At 38.7% G+C, this 24,441-nt stretch overlaps 1 non-coding gene across 1 annotated transcript; it reads left to right on the top strand.

Moving 5' to 3' along the window:
* The first annotated feature begins 8,776 nt into the window (after nt 1–8,776).
* On the top strand, nt 8,777–8,884 carry LOC112804292 (small nucleolar RNA R71). The gene has a single exon (XR_003202906.1). It is a non-coding gene; the product is annotated as a small nucleolar RNA R71 (small nucleolar RNA).
* Nucleotides 8,885–24,441: the final 15,557 nt, after the last annotated feature.

Below are 24,441 nucleotides of genomic sequence, written 5' to 3'. Positions count from 1 at the left end.
CCAAAACAATCCCTTGTTTGACCATGAAATGACATTTTTCAAAATTTAAGACAAGGTTTGTTTTGGTGCATCTCTCTAAGACTTTTTCAAGGTTACCTAAGCAATGATCAAATGAATCACCGTACACACTAAAGTCATCCATGAAAACTTCCATACATTGTTCTAGAAAGTCCGCAAATAAGCTCATTATGCATCTTTGAAACGTTGCCGGTGCATTGCATAGGCCAAAAGGCATACGCTTGTAAGCATACGTTCCAAAGGGGCAAGTAAATATGGTTTTTTCTTGGTCCTCTAGAGCAATGTGAATTTGGAAGTATCCGGAATAACCATCAAGAAAGCAATAATATGATTTACCGGCTAGTCGATCAAGCATTTGATCAATAAACGGTAGTGGAAAGTGATCTTTTCTTGTGGCCGCATTCAACCGTCGGTAGTCTATGCATACTCTTCAAGAATTTTGCACTCTTGTCGCTATAAGTTCACCACTTTCATTTTTGATTGTGGTCACCCCGGATTTCTTTGGCACCACTTGGACCGGGCTCACCCACTCGCTATCTGAGATAGGATAGATGATGTCCGCTTCAAGTAGCTTAGTGACTTCTTTTTTCACAACCTCAAGAATGGTTGGATTAAGTCTCCTTTGAGGTTGTCGGACCGGTTTTGCTCCTTCTTTAAGAAATATGCGATGCTCGCATACTTGGGGGCTTATTCCCACTAGATCCGCCAAATTCCACCCGATTGCCCTTTTATTTTTTCTCAATACATCTAGCAATTTTTCTTCTTGTTGAGGAGTTAACTCTTTTGCAATTATCACGGGCAGCTCTTGGGCTTCATCAAGATATGAGTACTTTAAATGGGGTGGTAGTGGCTTCAATTCTATCTTTTTGTCATTCTTTGAAGTTTGAGTTTCCGGATGGTTTGTATGGTGTGTGGTGTTTAATTTGCTTGGACCTTCATTTGTTTCTTCAATCATGTACTTCTCATCTAACTTTGCAAGGTGTACTTCGGCAACCATGTTGTCAATTGGGTCACACCGGAATAGAGAGTGATTCTCCGGTGGATGCTTCATTGCTTCTTCTAGGCTAAAACTTACGACTCTCCCATCTATTTCAAATGAGTAGGTTCCCGAGTAGGCATCTAGCTTAAATCTAGAAGTTCTCAAAAATGGTCTTCCAAGTAGGATAGATGATGCTCTCTCGATTTCGCTTGATGGCATTTCAAGGACATAGAAGTCAATTGGAAACACCAACCCTTTGATATTCACCAATACGTCTTCCGCAACACCCGTCACGGTTATTATGCTTTTATCCGCTAGGACAAATCTTGCCGTCGACCTTTTTAGTGGTGGCAACTTCAATACCCGGTAGACGGAGAGTGGCATGATGCTAACACATGCTCCGAGGTCACATATACAATCGATAAATTGAACTCCATTGACGGTGCAAGTGACCATACAAGGGCCCGGATCATCACACTTCTCGGGCAATGCTCCCATTAAAGCGGAAATAGAACTCCCCAATAGGATGGTTTCCAATTCAAGAATTCTATCCTTGTTCATGCATAGGTCTTTAAGAAATTTTGCATATCTAGGAACTTGATGGATAGCATCAAAGAGGGGAATGGTTACCTCAACTTTCTTGAACATTTCTACCATTTTGGGGTCGAGTTTCATGCGCTTTTTAGCTTTCTTTGCAAGTGTTGGGAATGGGAGTGGTTGAGCAATTTCTTCTTCCAAGGTTCTCTTGGCCTTGGGGGTCTCCTTTGTTGGTTGAGCTTCATCCTCAACTATGACTTGTGGTGTCTCCTCTTCCACTATCTCTTCTATATCTATTTTCTCCTCCTCTTGGGTGATTGTGATAGGATTTGAGTCCTTTGCTTCCTTCTCTTTTAATTGTGTTCCAGATCTAAGGGTGATGGCATTGATGCCCCCCTTAGGATTTGGTTGAGGTTGAGAGGGAATGACGCTTTGGATTGGGGTTTGAGGAGTGGGATTTAATGGTGTATCCATGCGTGCAAGAAGAGCTTGTAGTGTAGAGGTGAGGCCGGTAAGGCCGAAAGCAAGTGTGTTTTGTAGTTCCTTTTGGCCTTGGATGATGGTCCAGAGTGTTTCGTCTTGGTTGGAGGGGGTGGTTGCATATGTGAGTTGAGGAGTTTGTGATTGGTTGGGTGGTGGTCTTTGATGTGGTGGTTGATATGTTTGGTAGTTTCTTTGTGGGTTTTGTTGGTTGTATGGTTGATTTTGTTGGTTGTATGGTGGCCGGTTTTGTGAGAAATTTTGTGAGTTGTTATTCCATCTTTGACCTCCTCCGTTGTTGTTGTTGTTGTCCCTATTCCCTTGTTGATGATTGTCTCTCCAATTTTGATTGTGATACCCACTCCCTTGATTGTAGCTTCCTCCTTGATAAGGGTGCCCTTGGTTAGGACTACCGCCTTGGTAGTACCCTTGATTTGGGCGGTCATAGAAATTATGGGTAGCCACCAAGGTGTTATCTTCTTGAAGGCTTGGTGGTGCGCGAAATTGTGATCACTACTTTTCACAACTCAAATAATCCCCGGTGATGAAACCAAAAACTTGGTGTTCAATACCATGGCATAAACACAACTTCGCACAACTAACCAGCAAGTGTACTGGGTCGTCCAAGTAATAAACCTTACGCGAGTAAGGGTCGATCCCACAGAGATTGTTGGTATGAAGCAAGCTATGGTCACCTTGTAAATCTTAGTCAGGCAAACTCAAATGAATATGGTGATATACGAATGAAACATAAAGATAAAGATAGAGATACTTATGTAATTCATTGGTAGGAACTTCAGATAAACGTATGAAGATGCTGGTCCCTTCCGTCTCTCTGCTTTCCTACTGTCTTCATCCAATCCTTCTTACTCCTTTCCATGGCAAGCTTATGCAAGGGTTTCACCGTTGTCAGTGGCTACCTCCCATCCTCTCAGTGGAAATGTTCAACGCACCCTGTCACGGCACGGCTATCCATCTGTCGGTTCTCGATCAGGCCGGAATAGAATCCAGTGATTCTTTTGCGTCTGTCACTAACGCCCCGCCCTCAGGAGTTTGAAGCACGTCACAGTCATTCAGTCATTGAATCCTACTCAGAATACCACAGACAAGGTTAGACCTTCCGGATTCTCTTGAATGCCGCCATCAGTTCTAGCCTATACCACGAAGACTCTGATCTCACGGAATGGTTGGCTCGGTTGTCAGGCGAGCACTCGGTTGTCAGGCGATCAACCATGCATCGTGTATCAGGAATCCAAGAGATGTTCACCCAATCTAAGGTAGAACGGAGGTGGTTGTCAGTCACACGTTCATAGGTGAGAATGATGATGAGTGTCACGGATCATCACATTCATCAAGTTGAAGAACAAGTGATATCTTAGAACAAGAACAAGCGGAATTGAATAGAAGAACAATAGTAATTGCATTAATACTCGAGGTACAGCAGAGCTCCACACCTTAATCTATGGTGTGTAGAAACTCCACCGTTGAAAATACATAAGAACAAGAGTGATCATTGGCTTCGGTCCCAGAGAGGGAACCAGAAGAACCAAGATTAGATTACAATAGTAAAAGGTCCTACTTATAGAAAACTAGTAGCCTAGGGTTTACAGATATGAGTAAATGACATAAAAATCCACTTCTGGGTCCACTTGGTGTGTGCTTGGGCTGAGCATTAAAGCATTTTCGTGTAGAGACTCTTCTTGGAGTTAAACGCCAGCTTTTATGCCAGTTTGGGCGTTTAACTCCCATTTTGGTGCCAGTTCTGGCGTTTAACGCTGGGATTTCTGAGGGTGACTTTGAACGCCGGTTTGGGCCATCAAATCTTGGGCAAAGTATGGACTATCATATATTGCTGGAAAGCCCAGGATGTCTACTTTCCAACGCCGTTGAGAGCGCGCCAATTGGGTTTCTGTAGCTCCAGAAAATCCACTTCAAGTGCAGGGAGGTCAGAATCCAACAGCATCTGCAGTCCTTTTTGGTCTCTGAATCAGATTTTTGCTCAGGTCCCTCAATTTCAGCCAGAAAATACCTGAAATCACAGAAAAACACACAAACTCATAGTAAAGTCCAAAAAAGTGAATTTTAACTAAAAACTAATAAAAATATACTAAAAACTAACTAGATCATACCAAAAACATACTAAAAACAATGCCAAAAAGCGTACAAATTATCCGCTCATCACAACACCAAACTTAAATTGTTGCTTGTCCTCAAGCAACTAAAAATCAAATAAGATAAAAAGAATAGAATATGCAATGAATTCCAAAAACATCTATGAAGATCAGTATTAATTAGATGAGCGGGGCTTTTAGCTTTTTGCCTCTGAATAGTTTTGGCATCTCACTCTATCCTTTGAAATTCAGAATGATTGGCTTCTTTAGGAACTTAGAATCCAGATAGTGTTATTGATTCTCCTAGTAAAGTATGATGATTCTTGAACATAGCTACTTATTGAGTCTTGGCTGTGGCCCAAAGCACTCTGTCTTCCAGTATTACCACCGGATACATACATGCCACAGACACATAATTGGGTGAACCTTTTCAGATTGTGACTCAGCTTTGCTAGAGTCCCCAATTAGAGGTATCCAGGGTTCTTAAGCACACTCTTTTTGCCTTGGATCACAACTTTATTTCTTTCTTTTTATCTTTTTTTCCGTTTTTTTTGTATTCATTGCTTTTTCTTGCTTCAAGAACATTTTTATGATTTTTCAGATCCTCAGTAATATGTCTCCTTTTTCATCATTCTTTCAAGAGCCAACATTCATGAACCACAAATTCAAAAGACATATGCACTGTTTAAGCATACATTCAGAAGACAAAAATATTGCCACCACATCAAAATAATTAACTGTTATAAAATTCAAAATTCATGCAATTCTTTTCTTTTTCAATTAAGAACAATTTTTTTATTTTTATTTAAGAAAGGTGATGGATTCATAGGACATTCATAACTTTAAGGCATAGACACTAGGACACTAATGATCACAAGACACAAACATAGATAAACATAAGCACTAAAATTCGAAAAACAGAAAATAAAGAACAAGGAGATTAAAGAACGGGTCCACCTTAGTGATGGCGGCTCTTTCTTCCTCTTGAAGATCCTATGGAGTGCTTGAGCTCCTCAGTGTCTCTTCCTTGTCTTTGTTGCTCCTCTCTCATGATCCTTTGATCTTCTCTAATTTCATGGAGGATGATGGAGTGTTCTTGGTGCTCCACCCTTAGTTGTCCCATGTTGGAACTTAATTCTCCTAGGGAGGTGTTTAGTTGCTCCCAATAGTTTTGTGGAGGAAAGTGCATCCCTTGAGGCATCTCAGGGATCTCATGATGAGTGGGGTCTCTTGTGTGCTCCATCCTCTTCTTGGTGATGGGCTTGTCCTCATCAATAGGGATGTCTCCCTCTATGTCAACTCCAACTGAATAACAGAGGTGACAAATGAGATGAGGGAAGGCTAACCTTGCCAAGGTAGAGGACTTGTCCGCCACCTTATAGAGTTCTTGAGCTATAACCTCATGAACTTCTATTTCTTCTCCAATCATGATGCTATGAATCATGATAGCCCGGTCTATGGTAACTTCAGACCGGTTGCTAGTGGGAATGATTGAGCGTTAAATAAACTCCAACCATCCTCTAGCCACGGGTTGAGGTCATGCCTTCTCAATTGAACCGGCTTCCCTCTTGAATCTCTCTTCCATTGGGCGCCCTCTTCACATATGACTGTGAGGACTTGGTCCAACCTTTGATCAAAGTTGACCCTTCTAGTGTAAGGATGTTCATCTCCTTGCATCATGGGCAAATTGAATGCCAACCTTACACTTTCCGGACTAAAATCCAAGTATTTCCCCCGAACCATAGTAAGCCAATTCTTTGGATCCGGGTTCACACTTTGGTCATGGTTCTTGGTGATCCATGCATTGGCATAGAACTCTTGAACCATCAAGATTCCGACTTGTTGAATGGGGTTGGTAAGAACTTCCCAACCTCTTCTTCGGATCTCATGTCGGATCTCCGGATATTCACCCTTTTTGAGTGAAAAAGGGACCTCAGGGATCACCTTCTTCAAGGCCACAACTTCATAGAAGTGGTCTTGATGCACCCTTGAGATGAATCTCTCCATCTCCCATGACTCGGAGGTGGAAGCTTTTGCCTTCCCTTTCCTCTTTCTAGAGGTTTCTCCGGCCTTGGATGCCATAAATGGTTATGGAAAAACAAAAAGCAATGCTTTTACCACACCAAACTTAAAATTGTTGCTCGTCCTCGAGCAAAAGAAGAAAGAAGAGAGTAGAAGAAGAAGAAATGAAGGGAAAGAGAATGGCTTTGTGGTTCGGCTAAAAAGGGGAAGAAGTGGTGTTTAGGTTGTGTGAAAATGAAGGAGTGAAGATGGGTTTATATAGGAGAGGGGAAGGGTGATGTTCGGCCAAGTGAGGGTGGGTTTGGGTGGGAAAGTGGTTTGAATTTGAATGGTGAGGTAGGTGGGGTTTTATGAAGGATGGATGTGAGTGGTGAAGAGAAAGATGGGATTTGATAGGTGAAGGGTTTTTGGGGAAGAGGTGGTGAGGTGATTGGTGAATGGGTGAAGAAGAGAGAGAGTGGTAGGGTAGGTGGGGATCCTGTGGGGTCCACAGATCCTGAGGTGTCAAGGAAAAGTCATCCCTGCACCAAATGGCAAGCAAAATTGCGTTTTTAGCCATTTCTGGCGTTAAACGCCGGGCTGGTGCCCATTTCTGGCGTTTAACGCCAGCTTCTTGCCCTTTTCTGGCGTTTAACGCCAGTTTGGTGCCCCTTTCTGGCGTTAAACGCCCAGAATGGTGCCAGACTGGGCGTTAAACGCCCATCTGCTAACCTTACTGGCGTTTAAACGCCAGTAGGTGCGTCCTCCAGGGTGTGCTATTTTTCTTTCTGTTTTTCATTCTGTTTTTGCTCTTTTCATTGATTTTGTGATTTCTCATGATCATCAACCTACAAAAAAACATAAAATAACAAAAGAAAATAGTTAATTATAAAACATTGGGTTGCCTCCCAACAAGCGCTTCTTTAATGTCATTAGCTTGACAGAGGACTCTCATGGAGCCTCCGAAATGCTCAGAGCTATGTTGGAACCTCTCAACACCAAACTTAGAGTTTGAATGTGGGGGTTCAACACCAAACTTAGAAGTTGGTTGTGGCCTCCCAACACCAAACTTAAAGTTTGACTGTGGGGGCTCTGTTTGGCTCTGTTTTGAGGGAAGCTCTTCATGCTTCCTCTCCATGGTGACAGAGGGATATCCTTGAGCCTTAAACACAAAGGATTCTTCATTCACTTGAATGATTAATTCTCCTCCATCAACATCAATCACAGCCTTTGCTGTGGCTAGGAAGGGTCTGCCAAGGATGATGGATTCATCCATGCACTTCCCAGTCTCTAGGACTATGAAATCAGTAGGGATGTAATGGTCTTTCACTTTTACCAGAACATCCTCTACAAGTCCATAAGCTTGTTTTCTTGAGTTGTCTGCCATCTCTAATGAGATTTTTGCAGCTTGCACCTCAAAGATCCCTAGCTTCTCCATTACAGAGAGAGGCATGAGGTTTACACTTGACTCTAAGTCACACAAGGCCTTCTTGAAGGTCATGGTGCCTATGGTACAAGGTATTGAAAACTTCCCAGGATCCTGTCTCTTTTGAGGCAGTTTCTGCCTAGACAAGTCATCCAGTTCTTTGGTGAGCAAAGGGGGTTCATCCTCCCAAGTCTCATTTCCAAATAACTTGTCATTCAACTTCATGATTGCTCCAAGGTATTTAGCAACTTGCTCTTCAGTGACATACTCATCCTCTTCAGAGGAAGAATACTCATCAGAGCTCATGAATGGCAGAAGTAAGTTCAATGGAATCTCTATGGTCTCATTTTGAGCCTCAGATTCCCATGGTTCCTCATTGGGGAACTCATTGGAGGCCAGTGGATGTCCATTGAGGTCTTCCTCAGTGGCATTCACTGCCTCACCTCCCTCCCAAAATTCGGCCATATTGATGGCTTTGCACTCTCCTTTTGGATTTTCTTCTGTATTGCTTGGAAGAGTACTAGGAGGGAGTTCAGTAATTTTCTTGCTCAGCTGTCCCACTTGTGCCTCCAAATTTCTAATGGAGGACCTTGTTTCAGTCATGAAACTTTGAGTGGTTTTGATTAGATCAGAGACCATGGTTGCTAAGTCAGAGGTATTCTGCTTAGAACTCTCTGTCTGTTGCTGAGAAGATGATGGAAAAGGCTTGCTATTGCTAAACCTGTTTCTTCCACCATTATTATTATTGAAACCTTGTTGAGGTTTTTGTTGATCCTTCCATGAGAAATTTGGATGATTTCTCCATGAAGGATTATAGGTGTTTCCATAGGATTCTCCCATGTAATTCACCTCTTCCATTGAAGGGTTCTCAGGGTCATAAGCTTCTTCTTCAGATGAAGCTTCCTTAGTACTGCTTGGTGCATTTTGCATTCCAGACAGACTTTGAGAAATCGTATTGACTTGTTGAGTTAATATTTTGTTCTGAGCCAATATGGCATTCAGAGTGTCAATCTCAAGAACTCCTTTCTTCTGACTAGTCCCATTGTTCACAGGATTTCTTTCAGAAGTGTACATGAATTGGTTATTTGCAACCATTTCAATCAGCTCTTGAGCTTCTGTAGGCGTCTTCTTCAGATGAAGAGAGCCTCCAGCAGAGCTATCCAAAGACATTTTGGATAGTTCAGAGAGACCATCATAGAAAATACCTATGATGCTCCATTCAGAAAGCATATCAGAGGGACACTTTCTGATTAATTGTTTGTATCTTTCCCAAGCTTCATAGAGGGATTCTCCTTCCTTCTGTCTGAAGGTTTGGACTTCCACTCTAAGCTTACTCAATTTTTGAGGTGGAAAGAACTTTGCCAAGAAGGCATTGACTAGCTTTTCCCAAGAGTCCAGGCTTTCTTTAGGTTGTGAGTCCAACCATGTCCTAGCTCTGTCTCTTACAGCAAAAGGGAATAGCATAAGTCTGTAGACCTCAGGGTCAACCCCATTAGTCTTGACAGTGTCACAAATTTGCAAGAATTCAGCTAAAAACTGATGAGGATCTTCCAATGGAAGTCCATGGAACTTGCAATTCTGTTGCATTAGAGAAACTAATTGAGGCTTAAGCTCAAAGTTGTTTGCTCCAATGGCAGGGATAGAGATGCTTCTCCCATAGAAGTCGGGAGTAGGTGCAGTAAAGTCACCCAGCACCTTCCTTGCATTGTTGGCATTGTTGTTGTTTTCGGCTGCCATGTGTTCTTCTTCTTTGAAGAATTCGGTTAAGTCCTCTACAGAGAATTGTGCCTTAGCTTCTCTTAGCTTTCTCTTCAAGGTCCTTTCAGGTTCAGGATCAGCCTCAACAAGAATGCCTTTGTCTCTGCTCCTGCTCATATGAAAGAGAAGAGAACAAGAAAATATGGAATCCTCTATGTCACAGTATAGAGATTCCTTGAGGTGTCAGAGGAAAAGAAAATGGAAGGCAGAAGTAGAAAATTCGAACTTATCAAGAAAGATGGAGTTCGAATTTTGCATTAAGGAATAGTGTTAGTCCATAAATAGAAGGATGTGAGAAGAAGGGAAGTGATTTTCGAAAATTAAGTAAGAAATTTTGAAAACATTTTGAAAAACACTAATTAATTTTCGAAAACCAAGAGTGGGAAAGAGATCAAGTGATTTTTGAAAAAGATTTTGAAATTAGAAATTAAAAAGATTTGATTGAAAACTATTTTGAAAAAGATGTGGTTAAGAAGATATGATTGGTTTTAAAAAAATTGTGATTGAGAAGATATGATTTGAAAAACATTTTAAAAGATTTGATTTTGAAAATTAATGACTTGGCTATCAAGAAAAGATATGATTCAAACATTAAACCTTTCTCAACAGAAAAGGCAACATACTTGAAATGTTGAATCAAATCATTAATTGATAGCAAGTATCTTTGAAAAAGGAGAGAAATTGATTTTGAAAGCATATGATTGAAAAGATATGAATTGAAAAAGATTTGATTTTGAAAAACTTTGAAAACTTGAAAAAAAATTGCATTGAAAACAGAATCTTCCCTCTTGTGCCATCCTGGCGTTAAACGCCCAGAATGGTGCACATTCTGGCGTTTAATGCCCAAAACTATACCTTTTTGGGCGTTAAACGCCCAACCAGGTACCCTGGCTGGCGTTTAAACGCCAGTCTGTCCTTCTTCACTGGGCGTTTTGAACGCCCAGCTTTTTCTGTGCAATTCCTCTGCTGTATGTTCTGAATCTTCAATTCTCTGTATTATTGACTTGAAAAGACACAAATTAAAAATATTTTTGGATTTTTAATACTAAGGAGTAATCAAAATGCAACGAAAATCAAATAACAATGCATGCAAGACACCAAACTTAGCAGTTTGTATACTACTGACACTAATGAGAATGCATATGAGACACATAAACACTCAAGTCAAGAGAATTCAAAGATCAGAGTAAGAAATCATCAAGAATTACTTGAAGATCCTTAAGACACATGAATGAATGTATGCAATTGACACCAAACTTAAAATTATACTCCAGACTCAAACAAGAAATATTTTTGGATTTTATGATTTTGTAAAATTTTTTTGTACTTTTTCAAAAATAAAGTGGAAAAAGGTATCAAAATTCTTAATGAGAATTCCAGGAATCATGCAATGTTTAGTCTAAGACTCCGGTCCAGGAATTAGACATGGCTTCACAGCCAGCCAAGCTTTCAAAGAAAGCTTCGGTCCAAAACACTAGACATGGCCAAAGGCCAGCCAAGCCTTAGCAGATCACTGCTCCAAAAGCAAGATTGATAGAAATCAACAAGCTTTTGTGATGATAGGTTGAAACCTCGGTCCAATAAAATTAGACATGGCCTCTCAGCCAGCCAGACTTCGACAAATCATCATGAAACTCTAGAATTCATCTTCAAGAACTCTGAAGAAAAAAATACCTAATCTAAGCAACAAGATGAACCGTCAGTTGTCCAAACTCAACAATCCCCGGCAACGGCGCCAAAAACTTGGTGCGCGAAATTGTGATCACTACTTTTCACAACTCAAATAATCCCCGGTGATGAAACCAAAAACTTGGTGTTCAATACCATGGCATAAACACAACTTCGCACAACTAACCAGCAAGTGTACTGGGTCGTCCAAGTAATAAACCTTACGCGAGTAAGGGTCGATCCCACAGAGATTGTTGGTATGAAGCAAGCTATGGTCACCTTGTAAATCTTAGTCAGGCAAACTCAAATGGATATGGTGATATACGAATGAAACATAAAGATAAAGATAGAGATACTTATGTAATTCATTGGTAGGAACTTCAGATAAGCGTATGAAGATGCTGGTCCCTTCCGTCTCTCTGCTTTCCTACTGTCTTCATCCAATCCTTCTTACTCCTTTCCATGGCAAGCTTATGCAAGGGTTTCACCGTTGTCAGTGGCTACCTCCCATCCTCTCAGTGGAAATGTTCAACGCACCCTGTCACGGCACGGCTATCCATCTGTCGGTTCTCGATCAGGCCGGAATAGAATCCAGTGATTCTTTTGCGTCTGTCACTAACGCCCCGCCCTCAGGAGTTTGAAGCACGTCACAGTCATTCAGTCATTGAATCCTACTCAGAATACCACAGACAAAGTTAGACCTTCCGGATTCTCTTGAATGCCGCCATCAGTTCTAGCCTATACCACGAAGACTCTGATCTCACGGAATGGTTGGCTCGGTTGTCAGGCGAGCACTCGGTTGTCAGGCGATCAACCATGCATCGTGTATCAGGAATCCAAGAGATATTCACCCAATCTAAGGTAGAACGGAGGTGGTTGTCAGTCACACGTTCATAGGTGAGAATGATGATGAGTGTCACGGATCATCACATTCATCAAGTTGAAGAACAAGTGATATCTTAGAACAAGAACAAGCGGAATTGAATAGAAGAACAATAGTAATTGCATTAATACTCGAGGTACAGCAGAGCTCCACACCTTAATCTATGGTGTGTAGAAACTCCACCGTTGAAAATACATAAGAACAAGAGTGATCATTGGCTTCGGTCCCAGAGAGGGAACCAGAAGAACCAAGATTAGATTACAATAGTAAAAGGTCCTACTTATAGAAAACTAGTAGCCTAGGGTTTACAGATATGAGTAAATGACATAAAAATCCACTTCCGGGTCCACTTGGTGTGTGCTTGGGCTGAGCATTGAAGCATTTTCGTGTAGAGACTCTTCTTGGAGTTAAACGCCAGCTTTTATGCCAGTTTGGGCGTTTTAACTCCCATTTTGGTGCCAGTTCCGGCGTTTAACGCTGGGATTTCTGAGGGTGATTTTGAACGCCGGATTGGGCCATCAAATCTTGGGCAAAGTATGGACTATCATATATTGCTGGAAAGCCCAGGATGTCTACTTTCCAACGCCATTGAGAGCGCGCCAATTGGGTTTCTGTAGCTCCAGAAAATCCACTTCGAGTGCAGGGAGGTCAGAATCCAACAGCATCTGCAGTCCTTTTTGGTCTCTGAATCAGATTTTTGCTCAGGTCCCTCAATTTCAGCCAGAAAATACCTCAAATCACAGAAAAACACACAAACTCATAGTAAAGTCCAGAAAAGTGAATTTTAACTAAAAACTAATAAAAATATACTAAAAACTAACTAGATCATACCAAAAACATACTAAAAACAATGCCAAAAAGCGTACAAATTATCCGCTCATCACTTGGGCACTCATCCGTGTAGTGGGAATAGCAAGAACAAATGCCACACACTTTTTGAGGGACCACTTGTTGGTTGTGTTGTTGAGGGGGTGGGGGGTGTTGTTGGTATGATTGAGGTTGTTGTGGTTGTTGTTGGTTCAATTGGAGTTGCCTCAAGATGGATGTCATTTCGCTCAAGGATTGAGTTAGAGCGGTAGTTTCACTACTAGTTGATACCTCATTCACTGTTCTCGGGCGGTTGACTCTTCGTCTCATATGTTGATTGGATTCGGCTAAGTCAATGATAAGTTGCCATGCCTCCTCCGCTGTTTTATATTTAGACAAAGAACCATTGCTAGATGTGTCCAAGAGAGTTCTATCTTGTTCTCGCATCCCTTGACATATGTATCCAAGCAATACTTGAGTGTCAAGCATGTGATTAGGACATGCGTCTAGTAGCTTACGAAACCGTCCCCAATACTCGTATAGCGGTTCCGTTTCACCTTGCACAATACAAGACATTTCCTTCCTTAGCCTATCCATCTTCTCCGGAGGCAAGAATTTATCCAAGAATCCTCTTCTAAGTAAGTCCCAATCGGAGGTGATTTCACTAGATAGAGTGTAGAACCATTCTTTCGCCTTGTCCTCAAGAGAGAAAGGGAAAGCAAACAACCATATAGCAACTTCATCGGATCCTTCCCGTCTAGTGGTTGAGCATATACGATGAAAATCCTTGAGATGTCGAATAGGGTCTTGTGCGGGAAGCCCGTGAAACTTGGGTAGGAGGTTGATCAAAGCGGTCTTCAATTCAAAGTTTGCATTCAAGTTGGGATGAGTTACATGAAGGGGTTGAAGGACATAATCCGGTGCACCCGCTTCCTTGATGGTAACCCTCCTCGGAGCATCCATGGTGTTAGTACCTAAAACAACAGAAGAATTGTTAGTGATATTGATGGAAGTGTGACTAATGCCTTCTTTCAGTGACGGTTCAATGTTCACTTTTAGTAAGGTGGTTGAGGTGGTGAAGACCTCTTCACCTTTCCCAAACTTTAGCCGCCTCCGAGCTTGTCTAATATGAAACAAAGTTCGTTCTATTTCCGGATCAAAGGGGACTAACCCTTGCAATTATATGCTTTAGACCATATAAAGATCTTTGCAATTTGACTGAGTATAACCCTTGCGAATATTCATTGGATGGTTTAGATATCTTTAGTCCTTCAGGGACTTTCACATAGATACCATGATCTAATGAGCCGTAAAAATAGGCTGTTACCACATCCATTAAATGCATATGAAATTTATGATATGCAGATAAACTGACTAAATAACGCAATGTTATCGCATCCACTACAAGGGAATACGTTTCTTCATAATCTATACCGGGCCTTTGTGAAAAACCTTGTGCCACAAGTCAGGCTTTATAGCGCACAACTTCATTTTTCTCATTTCGTTTTCTCACAAATACCCACCAGTATCCAACAATATTTACATCTTCTGGTATATGATAAACGAAATTTAGCATGTCGATTTAGAATTCAATAATGAATATGATCGTGAGTATAGTCTAATCGACACTTAAACTTCGCACCAAACAATCCTACAATCTATAACCGAGAGTACTAGTCTCCCGAGTCGTCCTCCCTTGGAATTGCTAGAGTGTGCATCTTATTGATTAGGAAGTCTTGTTATGATTCTTTGAAGGTTTTAGCAAAATAGAAAACAAACAATCAATCCTTAAAAGACCTGGCTTAGGGTTGGCATTAGAAATTCTATCCTTATAGTTCCTTCAATGATGACAACAATTAGGCCTTGCTTCATTTAGTTAACCCCTAGGCATAGAGGAAAGTCAAATGAAAGTAATCAACTTGAGTCACAAGTTCTAGCTTTACCTTATGGAAATCTAGCTTTAGTGTACTCCAAGTCAATTAGCAATCCCTAATTCTAAATCAACAATTGACACAACTATTCCACTTCTTCTAATGGCCCAAACCCTATGCCAAGTAAGAAACTTTTACTCCATAACTAGTGTTGGCATTTCATCAAACATTTGGTGAGCAAGATTGAAAGTCATAGTAAAATTGAGAAGAAAGTAGAATTAAAAGTATTCCAGCATAAGAAACTAACAACAATTAACAAAGAACAACAATGGAAATGAGATTCTAAAGGAATTGATTAAATCCAAAATTACAAGATTGAATCTAAGATCTATGAGAATTGAGCAATTATAAACACTAATGGAGATTGGAGAAGATGATCTATGACATGAACAAAATGAATTGAGAATTGCAAGGGATCTCTCCAAAGAGTGAATGAAAATTCAGAAATTAGATGAAGATGAACCCTAGTGAGAGCTTGGAATCTCTCTCGTTCTCCCAGAGTGTAACTAACTATCTCCCAAAATATCTAGAATCTAGAAAATGAGCTAAAAGTCCCTAACCCTTGTTCCCTTTGGTCTTTTTATGCTTTTCTCGCCAGGGCACTTCCCCAAAATGGGATTCCCAACTGCCTCCATGCCCAAGTCACGTGGCTCTTTTAAAAAAATCAGATTCGAACATCGGCGCGCACGCGCAATGTACGCGTGCGCCCCACGGGGCATCTTGTAATGTGCGCGGAGGCGTAATGTACACGTGCGCGCACACGAAGATCATGGCCTAGCCGCTACGCAAGCCGGCTCGTGGCTTGGCTCTTGGCTTCGACTTCTAACTGCTCGATCCACGCGGACGCGTCAAGTGCGCGCACGCATCCATGCTGAGATTTCCAAAGTTCAATTCTCATGCTCCCTTCCTTTGCACTCGTCCTCCTTCTCTTTTCCGGTCCATCCCTGCCCTATATTCTGAAACCACTTAACACACAGGTCACGGCATCGAATGGCACCAAGAGAAGATTAGAAATGTATCTGATTTAGTGCAAAATAAGCATGTTTTCATCCATGAGGCAAAATTAGGAAAGGAATACAAAGTCTTGTATTTTCATATAGAAAGCGTGTGGAATTATTGATAAAACCCCTGAAATCAACACAGGATAAACCCTCAAAATGGGGTATATCAGTATACGGACTACAGGTCCAAAGACTTCACGTTTTGCAAGTGACTCTAATTCATCCTTTGTGGCTTCTTTCCATTTCGGCCAACCAATCCTTTGTCGACATTCTTCGACTGATCTTGGCTCAAGATCCTTACTTTCATGCATGATATTTAATGCCACATTATATGCAAATATTTCATTGACAAATGTCTTATTTTGGTCCTATTTCTCTCCTGTAAAGACATAATTTATCGAGATCTCATCATTTTCACAATTTTCAGGTACCTGAACGTCTTATGGCGTTAAAACTATATCCAAATTTTGGACAACTGCAGGTGTCTCTACTATGTCTTTTTTAACAGGATTATTGTTTACCTCTTTTCTCTTTCGAGGATTTTTGTCTTTGGAACCAACAGACCTGCCACGCTTCTAGCGTGTATTTGCTTCGATGGCAATTTGTCCAACTAGGACATCAATTCGAATTGGGGCATTTTTCGCTGGTATATAAGATTTAGTTATCCTCTTTGTCGAAAAATGCATCAGGCAATTCATTTGCTATTCTTTGCAAATGCATAATCTTTTGAACTTCTAGTTCACAGTGCCCTGATCGAGGATCTAAATGCATCAACGATAATGCATTTCAATTAAGTTCCTTTTCAGGAAGCTTATTCTCTCCCCCTAATGTTGGAAATTTTAATTAATCAAAATGACAATCCGCAAACCGGGCTTTAAATACATCTCCAGTTTGTATTTCAAGATACCTCACTAAAGAGGGAGAATCATATCCAACATATATATCCAATTTTATTTGGGGTCCCATTTTGGTGCGATTAGGTGGTGTAATAGGAATACATATCGCACACCCAAATATTCTTAAATAGAAAATATTTGGCTGTTGGCCAAAAGCTAATTGCATAGGAGAGAACTGATAGTAACTTGTTGGCCTCAAAAGAATAAGTGCTTCGACATGTAAAATAGCATGCCCCCAAACCGAGATTTGGAGATTTGTTCTCATAAGTAAGGGTCTAGCAATCAATTGGAGGCGCTTAATAAGTGATTCTGCTAACCCATTTTGTGTGTGAACATAAGGTACGGGATGTTCAACATTTATTCCATTAGCCATACAATAAGCATCAAAAGCTTAGGAAGTAAATTCACCAGCATTATCAAGACGAATTGCTTTGATTGGATTTTCTGGAAATTGTGCTTTTAATCGAATAATTTGAGCTAGTAATCTCGTAAATGTCAGGTTGCGAGAAGATAATAAGCACACATATGACCATCTCAAAGATGCGTCTATCAGAACCATAAAATATCTAAAAGATCCACATGGTGGATGAATAGGTCCACATATATCACCTTGAATCCTTTCTAGGAATTCAGGGGACTCAAATCCAATCTTTACTGGTGATGGCCTTAAAATTAACTTCCCTTGAGAACATGCAACACAACAAAATTCACTAGATTTAAGAATCTTCTGGTTTTTTAGTGAATGTCCATGGGAATTTTCAATAATTCTCCTCATCATGGTTGTTCCCGGATGACCCAATCTATCATGCCAAGTTATGAATTCATTTGGGCTAGTAAACTACTGGTTTACAATGGCATGTGATTCAATTGCACTAATCTTGGTATAATACAACTCAGATGAAAGTGAGGGTAACTTTTCTAATATAACTTTTTTATTTAAATCATGAGTTGTGATACATAAATACTCATAATTTCCCTCATTCATTGTCTCAATATGATATCCATTTCGGCGAATATCTTTGAAACTCAACAAGTTCCTCAGAGACTTGGTAGATAATAGTACATTATTTATTATAAATTTTGTTCCTCTGGGAAACAAAATTATAACTCTTCCAGAGCTTTCTATCACATTTCCTGAGCCAATAATAGTATTAACATATTCTTCTTTTGGCACAAGATGGGTAAAATATATATCACTTTTAAGAATAATGTGCGAACTTGCACTATCCACAAGGCAAATATCTTCAGAATATGTCATTGCCATTTTTTTAAAAAACAAATGATAATAAAATGAGTAGAAGTACATGTAACATGTACATTAAAATTATTCACATGAATACTTAACAAACACATACACATATCAAACTATTCCATCATTGATCAAATAGTCAATATTTCCTTCAGAATCCTTAAAAAAATTAGATACATCATAATGAGTGGTGAAATTTTCATCATTTGAAACAAAAATTGTTTCCTTTCCTTTGTCATCCTATTTCAAGGATGCTTGATAAAGATCAACTAGGTGCCTTGGGGTACGATAGGTACGTGACCAATGACACTTTCCACCACAACGGAAGCATTTATCCTCAATTAATTTACTTTACCCATTGTTTCTTTCTTTATCCCACTTCTGGTGAGATCCTTTCTTGTGAACATAATTCATTTTCCTTCCATTAGTTTTCTTGCTACTAAAACCTTGTCATTTACCTCTTCTAGGGTAATGATTTGCCTCATTTACTTCAGGAAATGGGGCGGCGCCAGCTGCGCACGCTTCATGATTTCTTAAGAGTAACTCATTGTTACGTTCAGCAATAAGAAAGCAAGAAATTAGCTTAGAATATATTTTAAATCCTTTTTCTCGATTACTACTGCAGGAGCACATTCGAGGCATGGAAGGTCGAGAAAGTTTTCCCTAACATATCGGGCTTGAGGAAGTATCACATGATTGTACCTTTCTTCAAGGTCTTTCCACAGATCTGTAGGATCTTTTAATGTGGGATATTCATTTTTCAATCATACTTCAAGATGATGACGAAGGAAAATCATGGATTTGGCTTTATCCTTTTGGGATGTATTATTTTCAACATTAATGGTATTTTCAAGATCCATTGAATCAAGATGGATTTTAGCATCTAGTAACCATGATAAATAATTATTTCCAGATATATTAAGATCACTAAATTCAAGATGAAAGAGCTTCGATATAATGAAAATTTGTTACCTGGAGTCTTCCTAAAATTTCGTTAGAGCTTCGTGCTGATAACGTGTTGTAAAATAATTAAATAAATAAATAGAGAAGAGGTAACAAATATGAAATATGGAAATATAATTACATAACTCTACTAGTAATATTCTCTAGAATTAGTAATTCAATATTAATATATTTAATTATATTATAATAAAGTATATAAGAGAAAGAAATATGTGAAAGAGAGAAAGAAGAATATTTGCTATTCTTATTACTGTTGTGTGTTTCGTTAGAGGCAAAGCCTCTATTTATATACATACATAAGGTTACATTATCAAACCTTATTAAATGTAATTTCTCTTGAAAACTGATTCCTTCAGTTTTGGGAAGGTTGGCCGCGCAAGTCATGGTCATCTACATTGTTATCACAACACTCACCCTTGGATGACCATTTAGGATTATGCCTTGTTAAAACTTTACTAAAGAAAAATCCAGTGGAAAAAAATCTTAGTGAAGGAAAAAGAGTACAAAATCCTTTGGTGATGGGGACTGCCTCATTAAAAACATTGTCAAGAAAAATCCAATGGGAAAAAACCTGACCAAGGAAAAAAGGGTACAGTCTCCCCCTCTTGTCGACATCATTTAACATCTCGAAATCGACACATCTCAATATGATGTACCAATCTTTCAAAAGAAGATTTTGGGAGTGACTTTGTGAATAAATCTGCCAGATTATCACTTGAGCGGATCTGTTGGACATCAATTGTCCCTTAATTTTGAAGATCATGAATGAAGAAGAATTTGAGAGAAATATGCTTTGTTCTATCACCTTTGATATATCCGCCTTTAAGTTGAGCAATACATGCTGTATTATCTTCAAACAGGACAGTTGAAGCTATCTTATGATCAATCAGTCCACATGATGACAGAATATATTGGATCAAACTCCTGAGCCAAAAACACTCGCGACTTGCTTCATGAATCGCTAGTATTTCGGCATGATTAGAAGATGTTGCAGCAATCGTCTGTTTCGTGGACCTCCAAGATATAGCCGTTCCACCATATGTGAACAGGTATCCTGTTTGAGATCTCCCTTTATGTGGATCAGACAAGTATCCAGCATCTGCATAGCCAACTAATTGTGACTTGGATCTATAGGGATAAAACAATCCCATATCAACCGTTCTATGAAGATATCGAAAAATTTGTTTGATTCCACTCCAATGTCTTCTGGTTGGAAAGGAACTATATCTTACTAGTAAATTCACCGCGAATGATATGTCAGGTCGCGTATTATTAGCAAGATACATTAGTGCTCTAATGGCACTAAGATATGGTACTTCAGGACCAAGGATATCTTCATTCTCTTCTTTAGGACGGAATTGATCCTTTTTCACATCCAAAGATCTTATGATCATTGGGATACTTAATGGATGTGACTTATCCATATAAAATCTTTTCAAAATCTTCTCTGTGTATGTTGTTTGATGAATAAAGATCCTATTTTTTATATGCTCGATTTGCAGGCCGAGACAAAATTTAGTCCTTCCAAGATCTTTCATCTGAAACTCTTCTTTTAGAGGTTTTATAATTGTTGGAATCTCTTCAGGAGTCCCAATGATATTTAAATCATCAACATACACAATAATTATAATGAATCCAGATGCAGTTTTCTTTATGAAAACACACGGACATATATCATAATTCTTGAATCCGTTTTTGGCCAAATATTCAGTAAGACCATTATACCACATTCGTCCAGATTGCTTTAGACCATATAAAGATCTTTGCAATTTGATTGAGTATAACCCCTGAAAATATTTATTGGATGGTTTAGATATCTTTAGTCCTTCAGGGACTTTCATATAGATACCCTGATCTAATGAGCCGTATAAATAGGCTGTTACCACATCCATTAAATGCATATGAAGTTTATGATATGCAGATAAACTGACCAAATAACGCAATGTTATCGCATCCACTACAGGGGAATACGTTTCTTCATAATCCATACCGAGCCTTTGTGAAAAACCTTGTGCCACAAGTCGGGCTTTATAGCGCACAACTTTATTTTTCTCATTTCGTTTTTTCACAAATACCCACCGGTATCCAACAAGTTTTACATCTTCTGGTGTACGGAATACAAGTCCAAAAACTTCACATTTTACAAGTGAGTCTAATTCATCCTTCGTGGCTTCTTTCCATTTTGGCCAATGAATCCTTTATCGACATTCTTCGATTGATCTTGGCTCAAGATCCTTACTTTCATGCATGATATTTAATGCCACATTATATGCATATATTTCATTGACAATTGTCTTATTTCAGTCCCATTTCTCTCCTGTAAAGACATAATTTATCGAGATCTCGTCATTTTCACAATTTTCAGGTACCTGAACGTTTTCTGGCGTTAAAACTATATCTGAATTTTGGACAACTGCAGGTGTCTCTGCTATGTCTTTTTCAACAGGAATATTGTTTACCTCTTTTCTCTTTCGAGGATTTTTGTCTTTGGAACCAACAGGCCTGCCACACTTCTGGCGTGTATTTGCTTCAATGGCAATTTGTCCAACTGGGATATCAATTCGAATTGGGACATTTTTCGCTGGTATATAAGATTTATTTATCCTCTTTGTATCAGAAAATGCATCAGGCAATTCATTTTCTTTTCATTGCAAATGTATAATCTTTTGAACTTCTAGTTCACATTGTCCTGATCGAGGATCTAAATGCATCAACGATGATGCATTCTAATTAAGTTCCTTTTCAGGAAGCTTATTCTCTCCCCCTAATGTTGAAAATTTTGATTCATCAAAATGACAATATGCAAACCGGGCTTTAAATACATCTCCAGTTTGTATTTCAAGATACCTCACTATAGAGGGAGAATCATATCCAACATATACCTAATTTTCTTTGGGGTCCCATTTTGGTGCGATTAGGTGGTGCAATGGGAACATATATCGCACACCCAAATTTTCTTAAATGGGAAACATTTGACTGCTGGCCAAAAGCTAATTGCATAGGAGAGAACTGATGATAACTTGTTGGCCTCAAACGAATAAGTGTTTCGGCATGTAAAATAGCATGCCCCCAAACCGAGGTTGGGAGATTTGTTCTCATAAGTAAGGCAATTGGAGGCGCTTAATAAGTGATTCTGCTAACCTATTTTGTGTGTGAACATAAGCTACTGGATGTTTAACACTTATTCCATTAGCTATACAATAAGCATCAAAAGCTTGGGAAGTAAATTCACCAGCATTATCAAGACGAATTGCTTTGATTGAATTTTCTGGAAATTGTGCTTTTAATAGAATAATTTGAGCCAGTAATCTCGCAAACGCCAGGTTGCGAGAAGATAATAAGCACACATGTGACCATATCAAAGATGCGTCTATCAGAACCATAAAATATCTAAAAAATCCACATGGTGGATGAATAGGTCCACATATATCACCTTGAATCCTTTCTAAGAATTCAGGAGACTCAAATCCAATCTTTACTGGTGATGGCCTTAAAATTAACTTCCCTTGAGAACATGCAGCACAACAAAATTCACTAGATTTAAGAATCTTCTGGTTCTTTAGTGAATGCCCATGGGAGTTTTCAATAATTATTCTCATCATGGTTGTTCCCGGATGACCCAATCTATCATACCAAGTTATGAATTCATTTGGGCTAGTAAACTATTGGTTTACAATGGCATGTGATTCAATTGCACTAATCATGGTATAATACAACTCAGATGAAAGTGAGGGTAACTTTCTAATATAACCTTTTTTATTTAAATCATGAGTTGTGATACATAAATACTCATAATTTCCCTCATTCATTGTCTCAATATGATATCCATTTCGGCGAATATCTTTGAAACTCAACAAGTTCCTCAGAGACTTGGTAGATAATAGTATATTATTTATTATAAATTTTGTTCCTGCGGGGAAACAAAATTATAACTCTTCCAGAGCCTTCTATCACATTGCCTGAGCCAATAATAGTATTAACATATTCTTCTTTTGGCACAAGATGGGTAAAATATATATCACTTTTAAGAATAGTGTGCGAACTTGCACTATCCGCAAGGCAAATATCTTCAGAATATGTCCTTGCCATTTTTTTTAAAAACAAATGATAATAAAATGAGTAGAAGTACATGTACAGTAAAATTATTCACATTAATACTTAACAAACACATACACATATCAAACTATTCCATCATTGATTAAATAGTCAATATTTCCTTCAGAATCCTAAAAGAAATTAGATACATCATAATGAGTGGTGAAATTTTCATCATTTGAAACAAAAATTGTTTCCTTTCCTTTGTCATCCTATTTCAAGAATGCTTGATAAAGATCAACTAGGTACCTTGGGATACGACAGGTACGTGACCAATGACCATTTCCACCACAATGAAAGCATTTATCCTCAATTGATTTACTTTGCCCATTATTTCTTTTTTTATCCCACTTCTGGTGAGATCCTTTTTTGTGAACATAATTCATTTTCCTTCCATTAGTTTTCTTGCTACTAAAACCTTGTCATTTACCTCTTCTGGGGTAATGATTTGCCGCATTTACTTCAAGAAATGAGGCGGCAACAGCTGGGCGCGCTTCATGATTTCTTAAGAGTAACTCATTGTTGCGTTCAGCAATAAGAAAACAAGAAATTAGCTTAGAATATTTTTTAAATCTTTTTTCTCGATTGCTACTGCAGGAGCACATTCGAGGCATGGAAGGTCGAAAAAGTTTTCCTTAACATACCGGGTTTAAGGAAGTATCACATGATTGTACCTTTCTTCAAGATTTTTCTACAGATCTACAGGATCTTTTAATGTGGAATATTCATTTTTCAATCATACTTCAAGATGACGACGAAGAAAAATCATGGATTTAGCTTTATCCTTCTGGGATGTATTATTTTCAGCCTTAATGGTGTTTTCAATATCCATTGAATTAAGATGGATTTTAACATTTAATAACCATGATAAATAATTATTTCCAGATATACTAAGAGCATTAAATTTAAGATAAAAGAGATTCGACATAATGAAAATTTGTTACCTGGAGTCTTCCTAAAATTTCGTTAGAGTTTCGTGTTGATAACATGTTGTAAAATAATTACATAAATAAATAGAGAAGAGTTAACAAATATAAAATATGAAAATATAATTACATAACTCTACTAGTAATATTCTCTAAAATTACTATATCAATATTAATATATTTAATTATATTATAATAAAATATATAAGAGAGAGAAACATGTGAAAGGGAGAAAGAAAAATATTTGCTATTCTTGTTACTGATATGTGTTTATTTAGAGGCAAAGCATCTATTTATAATTTATATACATACATAAGGTTACATTGTCAAACCTTATTAAATGTAATTTCTCTTGAAAACTAATTCCTTCAGTCTTAAAAAGGTTGGCCGCCTAAGTCATGGTCATCCACATTGTTATCACAACATAAAGCACTTCAATCACCAAATTATATACTTGTACTTTTAGATAAAAAATTATACATAAAATATTTCTCAATTATCGAATTTACCATATTCTCTGTAATAACACATTATATCTCTTCTAGTGTAACCAGATAACTCAATCTCTCCTTTTAGGCATCACAATTCACAAATAACTTCATCCGAATGCACACGTTGGATTGCAATTCCTCATGTCTACCTCACTTTTTGGCAATGGGGATCTGTGGTAGGGTTCATAATGCAGCTTGCAGGAACCTCTTTAGAAATTAAT

The sequence above is a fragment of the Arachis hypogaea genome, chromosome 5 (assembly GCF_003086295.3).
Source record: "Arachis hypogaea cultivar Tifrunner chromosome 5, arahy.Tifrunner.gnm2.J5K5, whole genome shotgun sequence".
Classification (NCBI taxonomy): Eukaryota; Viridiplantae; Streptophyta; class Magnoliopsida; order Fabales; family Fabaceae; genus Arachis; species Arachis hypogaea.
Note: the sequence above shows the minus strand (reverse complement) of the source record. Positions and strands in the feature narration are given on the sequence as shown.